Source organism: Rhinopithecus roxellana, chromosome 11, assembly GCF_007565055.1.
Source record: "Rhinopithecus roxellana isolate Shanxi Qingling chromosome 11, ASM756505v1, whole genome shotgun sequence".
NCBI lineage: Eukaryota > Metazoa > Chordata > Mammalia > Primates > Cercopithecidae > Rhinopithecus > Rhinopithecus roxellana.
Window position 1 is genome coordinate 6,583,472 of NC_044559.1, and position 21,221 is coordinate 6,604,692.

Here is a 21,221-nt window from a genome sequence, read left to right on the forward strand (position 1 = left end):
AGCAAACAGGATATGAATTCATTCTGTGGAGCCATTGATGGGATCTGAAAAGGTGAGATATCTGACTTTTTAAAATACGTGATGACCAAAAAAGGCAAAAGCAGAATGGGATATTATGAGACAAGTTGAAAAAAAAAGTCCCTAAATCCCTCAACTTCCCCCATCCACATCTGAAAAAGATCAACAACAAAGGGTTCTGCTTGTATGGTCAGAAGGGTCCAATTTTTACAATTTTAGAACACAAACTGAAAAGCAGAATGATTTCTGCAGAGAAACTTACTAGTTTCCCAACTCAGAAGGTCAAAAAAATAGTTGTACCTCAACGCCCAAAAATTACTGAAGTTCCAAAAACAAAAAGAGATATGAGGGACAGATTAAGCAAAACTGATGTAGAAATAATCAGAGTTGTTAAAATGATAAGTAGAAAAGTCAGATTAGAATAAATAACCAACATCAACTAGAACAGATTTCCTACTACAAGTTTCAGTCAGAATGTACAGATTTACTACACAGGAAAGAGAATCAGATAAACTCAGATTACTGAAGCGAACATATGTAGACTACAGAATTACATATGAGACAAAAATCTATCTAGCCAAGATGTTATCCATTTGTTAGGGCAAGGAGGGGTGTGTGTGTATGTGTGTGTTTCTTTCAAGAATTCATAGGACATGTTACACAGTTTTATCTAAAGAAAAATACAAGGATATAAGAACATGATGTTGTCAAATGTCAATTAAATTAAAACAGATATATTAAATAAAAGAAAAGAAATAAATCAAGAGCAAAGATTTTTAAAATACATGCATAGACATTTATGTGCACATATTTATAAATATGTATTTATAAGATAAACTGATAATGGTAATATGACTGATAATTTTTACTATAAGATTTGAGTAAAGGTAAATAAGACATAGACAACAAAAATCAGGAAAAACATTTAATAGCCTATAAATAAAATATTTCAAATTATTTAGAATAAACTTTAAGTTTTATGAACAGAAGTTAGAGATTTAAATGCCTTTGAAGGATTTCATTTTATGAAGATGGGAAAAGTAAGAATGGTTGAGCAAAATATTTATTAGAAATATATAATTATTGTTTAATGTCAATATAGTTACCAATAAAATGAGGCAAGTTAATATTTTTATTGTTGAAAAGATATTTGAGGTCATTTAAAATTATACTAGAATTTTACAATTAACAGTGGGTGATAAAGAGAAAATAGTCTAGGCCAGCAAAAATGAGGATTAGAAGAAAGCAAACAGCATCAATAAATAGTAGACAATAAATAGCAAATACAAGCTAGGATGAAAATAATAAAAACCAAATATGGTGAACACAATAAGTATAGGGGGATTAAAATAGTCCCTCATGATGTTCATTTTCATAATACAATACATAAATACACATACACATGCACAATATGTTTGATATTTTCAAGTAGAATACCCATGAAAACTACCAAAGCAAAGTCTGAAATAAATATTCTAGCAAATATAAACTAAGCAAATGTAATAAGATGAAATAGAGTGGAGATAGCCAAATGCATCATACAGGAAAAATAATATTATGTGCAAACAATTATTAAAATATATCTCTTTATGCAAAAACAAAATGGAGCCAAACAAGGAAAAACCTGCAGAAAATGGAACTTGATAACATGAAATTATAGTAGAAGATATCAATAAAACTTCTTTTTCTGAAAGGACACATGATGTCAATAATAAACGTACATAGATAATGAGGATTTGGATTATTAAACAGAAGGATTTGATTCTATCAGATAAAAGGATTGGATTTCAAAAAGTTGAGATATTATTAACCTTCTTCATTGTTCGTAAATATATGAAGTAAAATGTCAACCATAGAATTATACACAAACTTAATATCATGATAATTAAGACACTCTTAAGTAATCTCTGAAGCAAAATGGATATCAAAATTGAAGTAAAAACTACCTCAGACCGATCTGGGTGGCTCATGCCTGTAATCCTAGCACTTTGAGAGGCTGAGGCAAGAGGTTCGCTCAAGAGTTCGAGAACAACCTAGGACACACCTTTGAGACCACGTCTCTAAAAAGTTTTTCAAAAAATTAACTGGGCATGGTGGCACATACCTATAGTCTCAGCTATTTGGGGAGCAGAAGTGGAAGGATTGCTTGAGCCCAGGAGATTGAGGCTACAGTGAGCCATGATTGCACCACTATACTCCAGCCTGGGTGACAAAGTGAGACCTGTGTCAGAAAAAGGAAAAAAAAAAATCTATCTGAAAAGGAGAAAACTACATGCTAAAATATGTGTAAAAGCAAAATGTGTAACTATAAAAAATTCATAATAGTACTTTTTTAATACTAAAAGGCTAACAGAATAATACATTGAGTATTTGACTACTAAATATAGAAACATTAAGAAGAACTAAAAGGATGAAATTAATTAAAATTAAGAATTAAAACTGAAGGAATAGAAAACAACCAAATGGGTAAATAGGATGACAAAACATTTTTCTCTCCAAAATAGTAAAATAAGTAAAATCCCAAGAAGCTCACCTTATGAGAAAAAGAGAAAATGAAACAACTGAAAACATTAAGGATGACAAAGGGGGTTTAAGCACAAATACAAATACATTCAATTTATAAATGATTATTAAGTCTGAATTTGATAATTTAGTAGAAATAAATAGTTTTCTAGCAAAAATATGAAATTTTCATATTTCAAATGGCAGGATGAGCCTTATGCCAATTACTTCTCCCACCCCTACCCTAAGTGGTGTTACATAGACAATATGAAATGAAAAGCCAGCTAAGCTAAACAAGAATAGCAACAACAACTCATCAACAGGAAAAAATGAAAAAATAAACTGCAATAAATACAAAAAGCCACCGAAAACAAAAGGTTATCCTTGGTAATGGCATAACCTGCTCCTGAATGACTTTTGGGTAAATAATAAAATTAAGGTAGAAATCAAGAAGCCCTTTGAAACTAGTAAGAACGAAGATACACCATGCCAGAATGTCTGGGACATACCTAAGGCAGTGTTAAGAAGGAAATTTATAGCACTAAATGCCCACATCAAAAACTTAGAAACATCTCAAATTAACAACCTAACATCACAACTAAAAAACTAGAAACCAAGAGCAACCAAATCCCAAAGATAGCAGAGGACCAGAAATAACCAAAATCAAAGCTGAACTGAAAGAGATTGAGACACAAAAAACCATTCAGAAGGCCAATAAATCCAGGAGCTGGTTTTTTTTTTTTTTGTTGTTTTGTTTTTGTTTTTTTTTTTTGAAAGAATTAATATAATAAATGCACCACTAGCTAGACTAATAAGGAAGAAAAGAGAGATGATTCAAGTAAGCACAATCAGAAAAACAAGGGAAATACTACCACTGACTCCACAGAAATACAAACAAACATCAGAGAACATTATGAATGCCTCTATAAACATAAACTAGAAAATACAGAATAAATTGATAAATTCCTGGACTCATATATCCTCCCAAGACTGAACCAGGAAGAAACTGAATCCCTGAACTGACCAATAATGAACTCTGAAATTGAGAGTAATAAATAGCCTGCCAACCAAGAAAAAGCCCCAAACCAAATGGAATCTTGGCTGAATTCTACCAGATGTACAAAAAAGAGCTGGTACCATTTGTATTTGAAACTATTCCAAAAACTTGAGAAAGGAACTCCTCCCTAACTCATTCTATGAGGCCAGCATCATTCTGATACCAAAACCTGGCAGAGCTGCCAGGTGCAGTGGCTCATGCCTGTAATCCTAGCACTTTGGGAGGCTGAGGAGGGTGGATCACAAGGTCAGGAGTTCAAGGTCAGCCTGGCCAAGATGGTGAAACCCTGTCTCTACTGAAAATACAAAAAAAAAATTAGCTGGCCATGGTGGTGGGCACCTGTAATCCTAGTTACTCCGAGTCTGAGGCACAGAATTGCTGGAACTCAGCAGGCAGAGGCTGTAGTGAGCTTAGATTGTGCCACTGCACTCCAGCCTGGGTGACAGAGCAAAACTCCAAAACAAACAAACAAACAAACAAACAAACAAACACACAAAAAAACTTGGCATAGACACAACAAAAAAAGAAAACTTCAGGTTGATATTCTTGATGAACATACATGCAAAAATCCTCAACAAAATGCTGGTGAACTGAACCCAGCAGCACATCAAAAAGTGTATCCACCATGATCAAGTCGGTTTTATTTCTAGGATGCAAGGTTGGTTCAATATATGCAAATCAATAAATGTGATTCTTCACATAAACAGAACAAAAGACAAAAACCACATGATTATCTCAATAGATGCAGAAAAGGCCTTCAATAAAATTCTACACTGATTCCTGTTAAAAATTCTCAATAAACTAGGTGTTGAAGGAGCATACCTCAAAATAATAAAAGCTCTACGTGAAACACCCACAGCCAATATCATACTGAATGGGCAAAAGCTGGAAGCATTCCCCTTGAAAACCAGTACAAGCCAAGGGTGCCCTCTCTCACCATTCCTATTCAACACAGTATTGGAAGTTCTGGACAGGGCAATCAGGCAAGAGAAAGAAATAAAAGGTATTAAAATATGAAGAGAAGAAGTCAAATTATCTTAGTTTGCAGATAATTGATGGTCCCATATCTAGAGATGATCCTATATCTAGAAAACCCCTTCGTCTCCACTCAAAAGCTTCTTAAGCTGATAAGCAACTTCAGCAAAGTCTCAGGAAACAAAATCAGTGTGCCAAAATCACTAGCATTCCTATATGCCAACAACAATCAAGCTGAGGACCAAATCATGAATAAATACACACTCATAACTGCCACAAAAAGATTAAAATATCTTGCAATACAGTTAACTAAGGAGGTAAAAGTCCTCAACAAGGGGAACTACAAATCACTGCTCAAAGAAATCAGAGGTGATAGAAACAAATGGAAAAACATTCCATGCTCATGTATAGGAAGAATCAAAATTGTGAAAATGGCCACACTGCCCAAAGCAGTTTATACATTCAATACTATTTCCTATTAAAATCCCACTGGGACTCTTCAGAGAACTAGACAGAGCTATTTTAAAATTCATATGGAACCAGAAACAGCCTGAATAGCCAAGACATTCCTAAGCAAAAAGAACAACACTGGAGGCATCACCCTACCCAACTTCAAACTGTGCTATAGGGCTACAGTAATCAAAACAGCATGGTACTGGTGCAAAAACAGACACATAGACCAATGGAAGAGAATAGACAACCCGGAAATAAGACCACACACCTACAAACATCTGATCTTCAACAAACCTGACAAAAATAAGCAATAGGGAAAGGATTCCTTATTCAATAAATGGTGATGGGATAACTGACTAGCCATATGCAGATTAAAACTGGACCCCTTCTTTACAACATATACAAAAATTAATAACTCAAGGTAGATTAAAGATTTAAATGTAAAATCCAAAACTATAAAAACTCTGGAAGACAACCTAGATAATACCATTCAAGAGATGGAACAGGCAAAAATTTCATTTTGAAGACACCAAAAACAATTCATCAAAATAACATTTGACAAATGGAATCTAATTCAACCAAAGAGCTTGTGCACAGCAAAGTAAACTATCAACAGAGTGAACAGACAACCTTTAGAATGGGAGAAAATTTTTGCAAACTATGCATCTGACAAAGGTCTAATATTCAGCATTTGTAAGGAACTCAAATTTACAAGAAGAAAAAAAGAAACAACCTCATTAAAAAGTGGGCAAAGGACATAAACAGGCACTTCAAAAGGTAACATACATGCATCCAACAATCATATGAAAAAAAGCAAAACATCACTGATCATTAGAGAAACACAAATCAAAACCACAATGAGATATTATCTCACACCACTCAGAATAGCTGTTATGTAAAAGTTTAAAAATAACAGATGATGGTGAGGTTGTGGAGAAAAAGGAATGGTCATACACTGTTGATGGGAGTGTAAATTAGTTCAAGCATTGTGGGAGACTGTGGTGATTCCTCAAAGAACTAAAGACAGAGATACCATTCAACCTAGCAATCCTATTACTAGGTATATACCCAAAGGAACAAAAATCGTTCTACTATAAAGACACATGCACACATATGTGCATTGCGGCACTATTCACACATAGCAAAGACATGAAATCAACTTGAATGCCTATCAATGCTAGACTGGATAAAGAAAATGTGGTACATACATATCATGGAATACTATGCAGCCATAAAAAAACAAGATCATGTCATTTGCAGGGACATGGATGGAGCTGGAGGCCATTATCCTTAGCACACCAACACAAGAATAGAAAAACAAAAACCACATGTTCTCACTTACAAGTGGGAGCGAAATGATGAGAACACATGGACACATGGGATTACGGGGAAACAATACACACTGGGGTTTATCAGAGGGTGGAAGGTGGAAGGAGGGAGAGGAACAGGACAAATAATGAATGGATGCTTGGCTTAATACCTGGGTGATGAAATGATCTGTACAACAAACCCTCACAACACAAGTTTACCTATGTAACAAACCTGCACATGTACCCCTGAATTTAAAATAAAAGTTGAACAAAGCAAGTTAACTGAGTAATTCCTGAAATTTGTGAAATGGATAACTTCTAGATGAAAATAAATGAAACCACAGGCAAAAACAAGGACAGGCCAAGACTGCTAAAATAGTAGAGGTGTTTTCAGAGGCTTTCCAAGCCTGAAATGGAAGATATTGGAAGATAGGGCCATATCTCTAAGCAGTGTGATCAGTTAGGATACACAATTAGGCCAGCTTTTTGACACCTGTGCAAAGTTCATCTCTCCTATAAAACCTATACAAAGCCACAAAGCAGTGTAGCTCAGGGAAGGAGCAGTGAGTTTGGGCGCTTGTGTCAAAATAGTGGTACTATGCCAGAAATACACAGGAGGAGGTGGTACATTCTAGCTCCCCCTCAAAACATAAAGCATATACTGCAAAATACTCCCAAGCAGGCCAAATAACACTCGAGTACCAAAAAATACTCTCTGAAACAGTATCAACAATTTTTTTAAAACTACACCACGATAGATAGAAATCATATAAAACCTATGTCTAGTAGAAAAAAAAAGATAAATAGGGTTATTTCTTTGTTTTGTTGGGTGAAGAATTAAAAGTGAGAGGAGGAGGGTGTTACAAATATGGATTAATGCTAGAAAGACTTTGACAAATATAATTTTAAGTATATATGTTAACATCTTTAATGTAAATAGAAATAAATTCCAGATCATTAGAGAAACAAGAGCAGCAAAATCCTTGAAGGAAATGTAATAGGTAAACATATAAGAACTTAAAAAGGGGAGGAAGATGTAATGAAGACTTAGGATAAAAATAAATCACTAAATAGGCTGAAAATTTTAAAATAAAATAATCATTGTCAACATAAATGGATAACATTAATCTACTAAAAGCACATTTTTTGAGGAACAAACAAAATAAAGCAAGCAGGATCAAGTAGAATTCAAGATGAAAAATAAAATACAATTTTTCATACTGATGAAGTGAATAATTCACCATGAAAATATTTTAGTCAATAATACTTATGCATTCAGAAACACAGCTTAAAATACGTAAAGAAAAAATGATTAGCTGTGGAAGACAAATTGACAAAGCTACAAAACTAGTGAGAGAGGTTATTACACCTCTCTCAAAAGTGACAGAATAGATAAGTAGACCAAAATAAGTACAGGTATATTGAATAATAAAATGTTTGAACAAATAGAATTTAAATTCAATAGAAGTTGCATTTTTTTGTTAATGTGAATTATTTATTTGAGCAAATAATAGATATGTATTCCTCTAAATTGAACAAAACTGTACTTTTTAAATAACATATACAAAACATTCACAAATAATTATGAACTAGGAACCAAGGGAAATCTGAACAAGTTATAAAAAGCTGATTTTATGTAATCTATATCCATTAAACAAGACCCAATACAATTAAGAATTAACAACAAATTAGGAGCAAAAAAAAAAAAATACTGAAGTGTAAAATCTATGCATATATAAAACATTCATTTATAGAGAACTATTGAGTCAGATAAAACATTAAAATGGAAATTTGCTGTTAAAATTGATAGCAAAGGTAACACTTAGATATATAAAACAATTGTGGTGCTGAATTCTATGCGTCAACTTGCCTGAGCCATGGGATGCCAAGATAGCGGTTAAACATCATTTCTGGGTGTGTCTGTAAGGGTGTTTCTGGAAGAGATGTGCATTTGAATTGGTGGACCGAGTAAAGCAGATGCCCTCCGCCGCCTCCCCACCCCTGCCACTGTGAGTGGGCATCCTTTCATTCTCTGAGGGCCTGAATAGAACAAAAAGTTAAAGTTGAATTCACCTTCTGCCTGAGGGCTTGAGTTGGGACTTTGATCTCCTGCCTTTGGCTTTCTTGGTTCTCAGGCCTTCAGACACAGACTGTGGCTTGGTCTGTTTTCTGTTGCTTTTAACAGAATATTTGAAACTGGGTAATATATTAAAAAAAAAAAAAAAAAGGAATTCATTTCTCACAGTTACGGAGGCTTAGAAATCCAAGGTCAAGGAGTTGCATCTGCATCTCAAGCCTTCAAATCACACTATAGTCTTTCCTCTGTCTCCAGCTTAATGACAGCAGACTGTGGGACTTCTCAGCCTTCATAGCCGTTCGACCCAATATACCTTCTAATGAATTCTCTCTCTCTCTTTTTTCCCCAGTCGTCTATTGGTTGTTTTTCTCTGGAGAGTCCTGGCTAATACAATAATAAACACTGACTATTAATGAATCTAAAAGTTAAAAAATAAGAAATTTTGTAAATAAAAGAAATTAGTTTTTGATTTAAAAACCTGGAACAGGAAAAGTCAGTGATTAAAGAAAAATAGAAAGAAGAAATTAGGCTGGGCTCGCGTGGCTCATGCCTGTAATCGCAGCACTTTGGGAGGCTGAGGCGGGTGGATCACGTGAGGCCAGGAGTTTGAGACCAGCCTGGCCAACATGGCGACACCCTGTCTCTACTAAAAATACAAAAATTAGTCAGGCGTGGTGGTGCGTTCCTGTAATCTCAGCTACTGGGGAGGCTGAGGCAGGAGAATCGCTTGAACCAGGGAGGCGGAGGTTGCAGTGAGCTGAGATCAGGCCACTGCACTCCAACCTGGGCGACAGAGTGAGACTCTGTCTAAAAAACAAACAAACAAACAAACAAACAAACAAAAATTAATAAAGATAGTAGCCCCAAATAATAACAAAACAAAAAGGTAAAACCGTAAGTTATCCAAAACCCCAAGGAATTCTTTTTTTTTTTTTCTGAGACAGAGTCTTGCTCTGTTGCCAGGCTGGAGGGCAGTGGCGCAATTTCCGCCTCCCGGGTTCAAGCCATTCACCTGCCTCAGCCTCCCGAGTAGCGGGGATTCCAGTCGCACGCAACCACGCCCAGCTGATTTTTGTATTTTTAGTAGAAGCAGGGTTTCACCATGTTGGCCAGGATGGTCTCCATCTCTTGACCGCGTGATCTGCCTATGTCAGCCTCCCAAAGTGCTGGGATTACAGGCGAGAGTCGCCGCACCCAGGCCCCCAGAGAATTCTTAAATGTTTGTAAAATTTGTCAATGTACTTGAATTAGGAAACCAACTGGGGGTTATTTTTAGTACATTTGGGGAAGTGACTGGATTACATAATCTTTGGCAGAAATTGTCTTCTTTATAGTGAATGCTCCTGAAAATCTCAACAACCCTACCTCATAGATCTAACACACTGAACTACTCTAGCCCTTTTAGAGAAGGCACAGAGAAAATGAGGAGCTCCATGAAAGCACCATTCACCTGCTAAAAATGCCAAGTGATCAGACACAAGGCAAGACTAGATGAGGAGCACTGGGTGATGAATTGCATTTCATAAAGCCCAAAATAGTCTATGCTCATTTACCAACTTTAAGGGCCTTCATCAGGACAAGGGCCCTCTGCCAGGAAGCAAACATCTAAAGTGGGTGACCTTGAATCTTGGCTGCCTGATAATGGATCACAAAGAATTGATAAAATCCAACTACTTGCTGGAAGATACATGGCTTCCTTCAGCAGACAGATGAAAGGTAAAATAGGTTGGCTTACGAAAAAACAAAGAGCCCTGGACTTATTGATTTTTATAAACAAAACCCTTTGGGTGCCCTACAAGTAGAAAGATGGTATGACAATCTGTCTTCCTGGAATGAAAATAGAGATGCGTATATATTAAATATACTTCACTTCTGAAATGTATGCTACAGTAGTAGAAAAGCTAACTGCTACTCAACCTTTTTCTTTCCATTTTGTTTTGTCTTAAAGAAGGTTGCTTAGCTTTCTCTTTCTTTCTTTTTTTTTTTTTTTTTTTTTTGAGACGGAGTCTCATCCTGTCGCTAGGCTGGAGTGCGGTGGCGAGATCTCGGCTCACCGCAACCTCTACCTCCTGGATTCAGGCGATTCTCCTGCCTCAGCCCCCCAAGTAGCTGGGACTACAGGTACATGCCACCACGCTCAGCTAATTTTTGTATTTTTAGTAGAGACGGGGTTTCACCATGTTGGCCAGGATGGTCTCGATCTCTTGACCTTGTGATTGACCGGGTACAGCCTCCCAAAGTGCTGGGATTGCAGGTGTAAGCCACAGCACCCGGCCCAGATTTCTCTTTCTAATAAAGTAGAGACCGCCGTTCTGAGGACTCCCCAAATCCTTGATGCATGCAGAGATTAAGAGTTGGGTTGAAGCTAACTCCTATGTATTCTATGAACTTTAACTTAAATGGACATTTTTGGGGGTAGTACTCTGTTTAATTAAAATGTTCTCCACTCTGGGTTTATAAGCTTTTCGTTCATTTCTCCATGAAATAATTTCCTAGATTATATTATCTGTTTACCAACCCAGCTCACCCTCCCCTCAAGGAAGCAAGCCAAAAGTCATTTGTATAGTTTTAGGACCACAGAGCAAGAGAGCAAAGAAAGGGGGAGAGGAATTCTTTCTTCACAGCTTTTAGTGATCATTCTGTAAATGGTATTCTGTGGATTATTTCACATTTTATTGCATTAAATCTACACACTGACCTTCCTTTATTGACAGATATCTTCAGATTATATATGAAGCTTACAACATTTAATGACTTTGATTAAGGTTACAAAGCTGGTTCACATTGTAACCTTGATCTAATTCCAAAATATATGCTCTCTTTGCCACTACGTAATTATGTCAATTTTAAACGCAAAATAAATTGTGTGCAGTGTTGTCATTCTTCACAAAAGATGAGCGAGCCTCAAACATGTACAGTGGACCTTTCAAGTGCCCATGGTCACAAAGAAGAATCAGAGCAGGAAATATGGCATCTTTTGATGATGGTGCTTATTTAAGTAGGAGTGGCACAAGCTTGATTTTAAACATGACTGAGAAAAGATAGAGAAAGCTTCCCAGGAGATGAATGCAGTTGCCAAGGAAAATGCACAATTCAACCTTTCTTCACTCAATAGCAATTGAAGTATGAATGCATTTAAACCCCTTCTAGTTCTGATTTTGTATCCAAAGTTATAGCTAGAACATCAACTTTGATAGGAAGTAAGTTAATTTGCTAACCCCATAGCCTTCAAACAATAATAAAGACCCTTGGACATGTATTTTTTCTGACACACATATATATGTGTGTCAGATAAAATACATGTGCAAGGGTCTTTATTAAATATATATATATATATATATATATTTATATATATATATATATATGTTTTCTTTTTTTTTTTTTTGAAATGGAGTCTCACTCTGTCGCCCAGACTGGAGTGCAGTGTGCGATCTCGGCTCACTACAACCTCCGCCTCCGAGGTTCAAGCAATTCTCTGCCTCAGCCTCCTAAGGAGCTGGGATCGCAAGTGCCCACCACCATGCCCAGCTAGTTTTTTGTATTTTTAGTAGAGACAGGGTTTCACCATTTTGGCTAGGCTGGTCTTAAACTCCTGACCTTGTGATCCACCTGCCTCGGCCTCCCAAAGTTCTGGGATTACAGGCGTGAGCCACCATGCCTGGCCTATACATTTATATTTTTACCTGGTTTTTCTCTCTCCATATAGATATATGTATGTGTGTGTGTGTGTTTAAATATCTGCACATATACAACCGTATGTCACTTAAATGACAAGAATACATTCAGAGAAATGGTTAGCTGATTCTGTAGTTGTGCAAACATCATACAGTGTAGTTACATACATGCAGATGGTTTAACCTACCACAGACCTAGACTATACGGCATATAGTCGGTTGCTCATAGGATACAAACCTGTACAGGATGTTACTGTGCTGAATACTCTAGGTAATTGTAACACATTGATAAATATTTGTATATCTAAATATATCTAAAAGATACCATAAACATAAAGTATTAAAAAATGTAAAACGGTATACTTCTATAGGCCACTTACTAAGAATAAACCTTGCAGAAATGGAACCTGCTCTACATGAGTCAGAAAGTGTGTGGTGAGTGAATGTCAAGGCCTAAGATGTGATTGTACACTAATGTAGTTCATAAATACTCTACACTTAGGTCACACTCAATTTATGTTTAAAAAATTCTTTTGTCAATAATAAATTAACCTTAGTTTACTATAACTTTTTAACTTTATCAACTTCTTAATTTTTTTTAATTTTTTGACTCTAATAACACAGGCTAAAATGCACATTGTACAGCTGCACAAATATATTTATTTTTTATGTTCTTATTCTGTAAGTATTTTTTATTTAAAAATTTTTTTTAGTTTTTTACCTTTTAAAACTTTTTTGTTAGAAATTAAGATACACATATCAACCTAGGCTTCCACAGAGTCAGGATCATCAATATCATTGTCTTCCACCTCCACATCTTGTCCCACTGCAAAGTCTTCAGGGGCAATAACAAGCATGGAGCTGTCATCTTCTATTACAACAATGCCTTCTCAAATACCTCCTGAAGGACCTCATTGAAGCTATTTTATGTGAACATTTTTTTTTTTTTTGAGACAGGGCCTTAATTTGTCACCCAGTTTGTCGCTGAGGCTGGAGTGCAAGTGGTGTGGTCTCAGTTTACTGCCACCTCTACTTCTTGTTCTCAACTGATCCTTCAAACTCAGCCTCCCAAGTAGCTGAGACAACAGGTGCACACCACGATGCCTGGCTAATTTTTTTGTTGTTGTTTTAGAGATGGAGTTTCACCATGTTTCCCAGGCTGGTCTTGAACTGGGCTTAAGCAATCTGCCCGCCTTAACCTCCCAAACAGCTAGGATTGCAAGTTTATAGTTAACTTTTAAAAATATTTAAGTAGACCAAGGTGGCACATGTATACATATGTAACAAACCTGCACGTTGTGCACATGTACCCTAGAACATAAAGTATAATAAAAAAAAGATAAACATCGATCTTGTTTAACAAAATATTTAAGTAGAAAGAGTACACTAAAATAACAACTAAAAGTGTAATATAGTGAATAGTAGGCAATAGGAATTTTTCAGCTGCACTATAGTCTTATGGGAGCATCGTTGTATAGGAAGTCCATCAGTGACCAAAATGTTGTTATATGGTACATGACTATGTAATCTATGTACATAGAACTATTACATAATAATATATAGTATTACATATATAGTACACACACATACACACATTGCATATATAAAGATTATTGTTTCAGGTAGCATTAGGCAATTCTAAATAGTTTAAGCATAAATGGGAATTTCTGGAATTATACTGGGATGTCTCATGGGATCAGAGAAACATCAAGCTGGAAATCAACTAGAATTTATTTAACCCGAAGACTTTGATGTCAGGGGTTTATTAAACTTCTCTCCAGATTGTTGACATAAATATGGCTTAACTCACAATTTGATCAGCACATCTTAGATTGGTGTCCAACTCTGGACAAGCCAGAACTGCCTGATGGTGCGTAAGTTGTATAATATAGACATATAATAAAGACATGGAGATGAAAGAGATTCATCATTGTTTTGAGGAGGTAATAAACAGAGAAGAGGGAATAGTTGGTAGCCTGGATAATGCATTTTTCTATGATAATTTTGATGAAAACTTCCTCCAAACTTTATTTTTGGTTTCTAATAGTTCAGAAAATCAGGTCTTGTTAAGCATTAAGTACAGATTTTGGCTTAATTAAAATCTTGATTGTATTTAGTTGGGTCCTCTCAGTTTAGGAATTATTATAATAACAACATATGATTTTTTTAAAAAAACAAAATGATGCATTCAGCATGACTGAGCCTCTACTCTATAGTAAGAACTTCCCATATTATACCTCCCAAATATAGCCATATCAGTATATATCCCATGCTACCTACTCCTCCTACAATGAGGGGTAGGCACTCCTGCATTGACAACTTTAATCTATGCTCCCTTCCATTAAACCTGGGTAGGGTAGAACTTTGTAACTGCTACAAACAACAGAATTGGTGGAAGTGACAATGCATGCCAATCAAGGATAGGTCATAAAATGCAACACAGTTTCTGCCTGGCACACTCTCTCCCCTTGGAATGCTTGTTCTGAGGGAAGCAAGCTGCCATGTTGTAAGATACCACCTGGAGAAACTGAGGCACTGGCTGACAACTAACATCAAATCCTACACATATGAGTAAACAAGCATGTGTCTGAGTGCCTCGAGACACTCAGGGAAGGAGGCAGCCTTCCTCTGTTGAACCCTGGAGAGAGTGCAGATTCCTGACACATTTAAATGTTGTTGTTTTAAGCCTGTAAGTTTTGCACTGGTTTGTGATGCTGCATTAGCTAATTGGTACTGATATTTGTATCTGGATGTTGAAAAACCTAACATTGTGGTAGTAGGTTTGTGACTAAGTAACAGGTAGTAGTTGAAAGGATGTAGAGGAAATCTAATGGCCCTTTTGGAGTCTATCAGTTATGGTATAAAGAAAAATGAAAACGTGTTCTTGGAAACCGAGAGAAATTAAGTGATTTCAGCGAGTTTAGCAAATGTGCCATGTGTCATAATGTGGCAAATAGAAAATGCCTCATGAACTGGATGATCTAGCTGCAAAGATTTCCAGGCAAAGTGTTGACGGTGTTACCTGGTTATATTTTTACTTGCTTATAATAAAATGTAAGAAGAAAGATTCAAGCTAAAGAAATAACTGTTAAATAAAAAAGAGTCAGTACTTAATGGGTTTGAAAATAAAACTGTTTCTCATTTCCATCTTCCTCATTCCAAAATTAAGAAAGGGTTTTACAGCAAAGATAAAATCCAGAGGAGACTATAAGATGCATTATTAAGACTTCAGAAAAATCTAAGGTAGTTTCTCAGAGAGTCATTTAGTCAGACAAATGGTATGCCTTCTGGATCTTTTTTATTCAACAAAAGGCCCTGAAAAGGTCGTGCCCCACAGCTGATTTAAACAGAAAGTCTCAAGTAGAGAAAATCTTTTCTTGAATAGATTCGTAAATGTGGATCTTTGTCAATTAGAATTGATTATAAGTTAATTCATAAAAACCCTTCAAAGTTAAAAAGAATTACATCAGTTTAAACAGATAAAAACAATACAAAATTAAAATAGGTCTTGGTATCTCCAAATTACTACTATCAGAAAGCATTCTGAGAAAACTGCATGGCTACAAATAGCAGCCATTTCGAATGGAAAAATAGGATGACTCACAGAGTAAAGCTAAGAGGTAAATGGGTGGAAATGAGAACCATAGAGAATCATTGCAGACATTAGACTGAGTTCTTACCCAGTAACCAGCATCATTTTCTAGCTGAATTTCAGAAGTGCTATGGAGCAGTAACTACTGAATGTGTCCCATTTTCTCTTCTTTGAATAGGAAGGTCCATAGCAGTTAACCAAAGCCTGTTTCACCTTTGTATGCTGGGCTTGCAAGGGGCATATAACTTGCCTTTTTAGTTCACAAGTCATCAGATGTAAAGAAACTGTACTTGAAGAGCTATCTTTGAAGATTTTCACCTGAGAAGCCTTCATGGCAGCTGGGCATGATTTGAATGCTAAGAACCTAGATTTTGAAATGATGCATCTTTGAGATAAGACTCAAAGTTTTGGAAGAGACAAATGAATTTTTTTTGATATGGAAGAGGTAGGATTATTGTGGTCAGAGAATGGATTGTGGTAGATAGTATTTTCCAAAGATAGAAACATCAACATTTATTTGATTCCTCACTTTCTTCTTACAGTGTGACACTGAAACTCTTTCATCAAGAGATGAGCTTATGTGACATTTTCTAGAAGCAGGTGTACTTTCATAACCGCCTTGCTTAATGGAATTAATAATGACAACGTGACTATTTCCCAGGCTAGGTCACAAAAGGCAATGACTTCTACCTACTTTCTCTCTTCTCTCTCTCCCTCTTTCTGTTTCTCTTTTTCTCTCTGGAACACTCATTTTTTGATCAAAGTTACACACTATGCTAGGAGCAAGTTCAAACTAGCCTGTGGGGAAATCACCTGGGGATGACATTTGAAGAGAAAATTAAGAGCTGCAGCCTTCCCCAACTACCAACTACCACTTCACCAACTACATGAATAAACAGACTTTCAGATGTTCAGAGTCCTCAGATGTAGAGTCACTTCAGGGTGCTTATGGGAGCCAGCTTTTCTCAAATCCTACTCAAATTATAGATTTATGAGCAAGTAAATGTTATTGTTTTAAGACAATATATTTTGGGGTATTAATTATGAAGCCTTAGGCAACTGAAACAAAAACTACATATGTTGGAATGTTTATATTATAAATTTTGAAATTAATATGCCCATATTTTATCAACTTCTGACCAAAAACTGGGATCACGTGAACATTCATGACAAAACACCATGGCTCTAATTCCCCACCCGCACAAGCAGAAACTCATTCTTTATCAAATCACTATCTTGGTCTTTTGTGCTCTACTGCTTAAAAAGAAGACACACACAGACACAGACACAGACACACACACACACACACACACACACACACACACACACAAAACAGTTCTTCCCTATCTAGACAATTCAAATCACTTTCATTTAAAACATCATTTTTTTTTACTCTAGGAAACATAGTCCCCAGAGATGCATTTCTGTCTACCTATAGTTAGATATAAAAAGATATTTTTTTCTCTGTTCTCAGGTCCCAGCCTCATTGTCAATGAGGAATTGTTATTAAGCCATAATCAGAGTCACTAATGCAAAATTTTGTTCCATGTGATTTTCTTTGATGTAAAGAAGATCTTTTGGGCCCTCTGTTGGTGCTGTACTTTACATTGAACTGCTAGTCTTTACTTCAAGTCTTTATTCATCTGTTCTTAATTTTTGCTCAACCTTCAGCCTCTTTTATTCCCTCCCTCCCTCCCTCCCTCCCTCCCTCCCTCCCTCCCTCCCTCCCTCCCTCCCTCCCTCCCTCCCTCCCTCCCTCCTTCCTTCCTTCCTTCCTTCCTTCCTTCCTTCCTTCCTTCCTTCCTTCCTTCCTTCCTTCCTTCCTTCCTTCCTTCCTCTTTTTCTCTCTTTCCTTCTTTTTTATTCATGACCGCAATGCTTGGCTTCCCTGCAGCTTGCACTGCAACCTGCTGGCTTCCTGCTCTTCTTGCTAATGGCTGGATGAAATTGCAGATATCTTTCGCTTCAAAGAGAGAGCCCCATCTCTGAATTGTCTCTGGCATCATCAGCATTCTGCTGCAGCTTTGGCAGTGGAAGCAGTGCTTTACATTACTGAGAAGAGACTGATAGAGAAACAGATTCCCATTGTGCAAAGCACTGATGTTTTTTTTGCATTCCACCATTGTACCACTTTCCAGAAACTACAGCTTAAGGGCATCATTGGGTAATTGTTTTATACCCAATGTCATGGTAGGCTTCATGTGCAAATATCTTTGTTATAACCCTAGCGTTCATCCTTTCTTGCACCTGTTTTCTCAGTTAAAATTAATGTATATCAATATTCCTACATGGTTTTTGAAAATATAATTTTAACAGTTGCATATATCATTCAACTTTGTGGATCAACCATAACTTACTCAGTCATTCCATTATTATGAAAACAGTACATTGCTTCCTATCTTTCACCATTTGAATTTCACACATGTGAGAACCTATTTAATATAATAGTATTTTTCCCACATAATGGACAACTTATTTAATCCCGTCAAGAACTAAAAAACTATGCTTCCAAACACATATTGCTATTTTTATTCCCTGAAGTGGTCTGTTCTCACTTTCATTGCCACTTTCATTATACAAGAGAAAACATTTTCCTTATTCTTGCTGGGATCAGGTGTTTATCCTATTTGTTATATTTTGCCAATTTCATAAATAAAAAAGACTGGTTGCCCTAGTGTACATTTTTTGATTATTGGCAAAGATAAACTTTTTTTCATAGCTTAATTGTGATGTTTATTTGTGACTATTTCTCTTATGAATTGTCTGGTCTTGCTCATTTACCTTCGCCAAAAGTCATAGAACTAGTCCTCTGCAAGGCTCGTGTTTGATGCCAGGATTTCCAGACTCTGAGCAAGCTATATCATCGCATTTCTCATCTATAAAGGCATAAAGACATGGGATTTTAATAACGTGACAGTCTAAGAAGTAAAACTAGAAAGCAGTGGACAGTCAATAAATAATTCTTGATAATACTGTTATTTTGTTATTAGTACATAAGTAACTTCGTTGTTCATAAGAATATTAGGTCGCAACAATGACAGTAATCATCCTTATTTGATTCCTGATGTTTACAAGAAGACTCTTGTTTTGCTGCTAAGTAGCATTTTGAACGTTGATTCTAAGAAGATGCCCTCTATTAGAAAGAGTTTTGTAATTTAACAAGGCTTTTTGATTTCTGTTGAGATGAATTTCATTTTGCTTTGTTTTCTTTGACTTGATCAATCGATTTGGTGTTTTATTATAAAAAAAAGTTCCTCTTTTGTATGTTTAAAAAATCAACCTTATTTGGTCAAGGTAGAAATGTTTTAGTAAGCCATGGCACGGTGGGTCACACCTGCCATCCTAGCACTTTGGGAGGCCGAGTTGGAAGGAATATTTGAGCCTAGGAGTTTGAGATGAGCCTGGGCAGCACAGAGAGACTGCATCTGTACAACAAAATTAACAAACTAACTGGGCATGGTGGCGTGCACTTCTAGTCCCGGGTTCTAGGGAGGCTGAAGTGGGAGCATCACTGGAGCCTAGGAGATCCAGGGTGCAGTGAGCTACAATCAGGCCGCTGCACTCCAGCCTGGGTGACACAGTGAAATGCTGCTTCAAAAAAATAAAAGGAAAAAGAAAAAGAAATAAGAGAAAAGATTGAGGGTTTCCAAATCAAACTCATTGACCTATAGTTTTCTGTTCGCATTTTTCTGGCATATTTTGTTATTGGAGTTATATTTTTCTTACAAATTAATTGGTTTGTTTATTTGATCTGGGTTTTAGATTATCTATTGTGTGAAAATTTTCTGCTGCTGAATATTTCTAAGAACTAGTCTTTATGATCCACAAGACTTGAGTGAACTTGGGTCATTCTTTAACAAATTTGTAAACTACCTCTCTTGTTTTCTAGTTACTGATTTTTCATTTTGTAATAATTTTCGTAACTTGAATTTTAATATTTTGTAAAAATTATCTGATATATAAAAATTTCAGATTGATCAATATATACTACCTGTTGTATTATAAATTAAACACTTCTTTAAAATTACTATTGCGTTTCCTTCTTTCTCACTTTATTTGTAGTTATTTCATTCTTTTTCAGATTTACTTTGTTGAATATTTATTTTTCAAAATATAGAGTATCGTAGTTTTATAATTTATTTTGCACTGTTTGCCGTCATTAATTTTTCTTTAAAACTCAAAATTTTCACTTTCTTTTATAGAAACTTCCAGTGCATTACATTACTATTATTTATTATTAAAATTTTGAGTCTGTAAAGTTACCTCTTTATGCATCTTTGCTATTAAATTTAACTCTAGATAAAGTGCTTTTATAAATTTCATTGATTTAAACCTTATTTGTTGATTGTCAATTCTGTGCTAGGCAAATACTTGTCATCCATGATATAATTATAAATATGATATTGTTATTACTACTTGAAGCTTACATGCAGAAAAATAAATGTTGGTAAATAAAGATTGATGAGCAATGGTGGTAAGCATTATAATAATAACCATGCAGTCCTGTTGAAATACAGAATAGAAAGTATATATGAGAAGCATCATATAATATATGAATATTTACTATTGCTTTTACTTTTTTTTTTTCATCTTGTGTCATCTTTAAGACATTATCCAAAAGACAGAGTCTTGCTTTATCCCTCAGGCTGGAGTGCAGTAGGGAGATCTCGACTCACTGCAACCCCTGCCTCAGGGGTTCAAGTGATTCTCCTGCCTCAGCCTCCAGAGTAGCTGAGATTACAGGCGCCCGACACCACACCCAGCTAATTTTTGTATTTTTAGTAGAGACGGGGTTTTGCCACGCCAGGCTGGTTTTGAACTCCTGGCCTCAGGTGGTCTGCCTGCTTCGACCTCCCAAAGTGCTAGGATTACAGACATGAGCCACTGCACCTGGCCGACTTTACTCTTTTGTGTGTTCTCCCTTCCATTATTCTCTCTCACTCCTCAATGGATAGGATACTGATGGGATGTATCCAAATATTGACTGTTTTCTTTCTTTCTTCCCTACTTTTCTTCTTTCCTTCATTCCTTCCTTATATCATAATTTATCTGCCTAATCTGTTAGTCTGTGCAGCTGCAGACAAAGAAATCTCCCCTCATGCTTGGACTGGTTACCAAGGGCTGTATGTCAGCCTAGAATATTTATAAAGTGACTCCCACAATTAATAGGAATTACATGAGAAACAATTTGGACATCTCTGTGTTAAAGAATTGTCTCTTCTCCCGGTATTTTCAGAGACTTTAATATGCTTTGAAATCTCTAAGAAAGAAGTGTAGAATGAAGCATATTTTATACTAAGTATGGACTCCTTTGATCTGGTAGCTTCATGAGAGAACAATGTTCCTTGCAAAAGATTTTAGGAAGAGCTCATTTATATTACTGTGAATTTTAGGGTTTGGGATCCTGCTAGATCCAGAAAGGAGCCATAGAAAGACCACTGAATTTGTCTACATGTATTAGGAAATGTTAATTGTAGGATAAATCACAAGTAAAACAAAAAGCTCACACACAAATAATAAAATATACAATACAATATGTACACATATGCACTATTTAAACCAT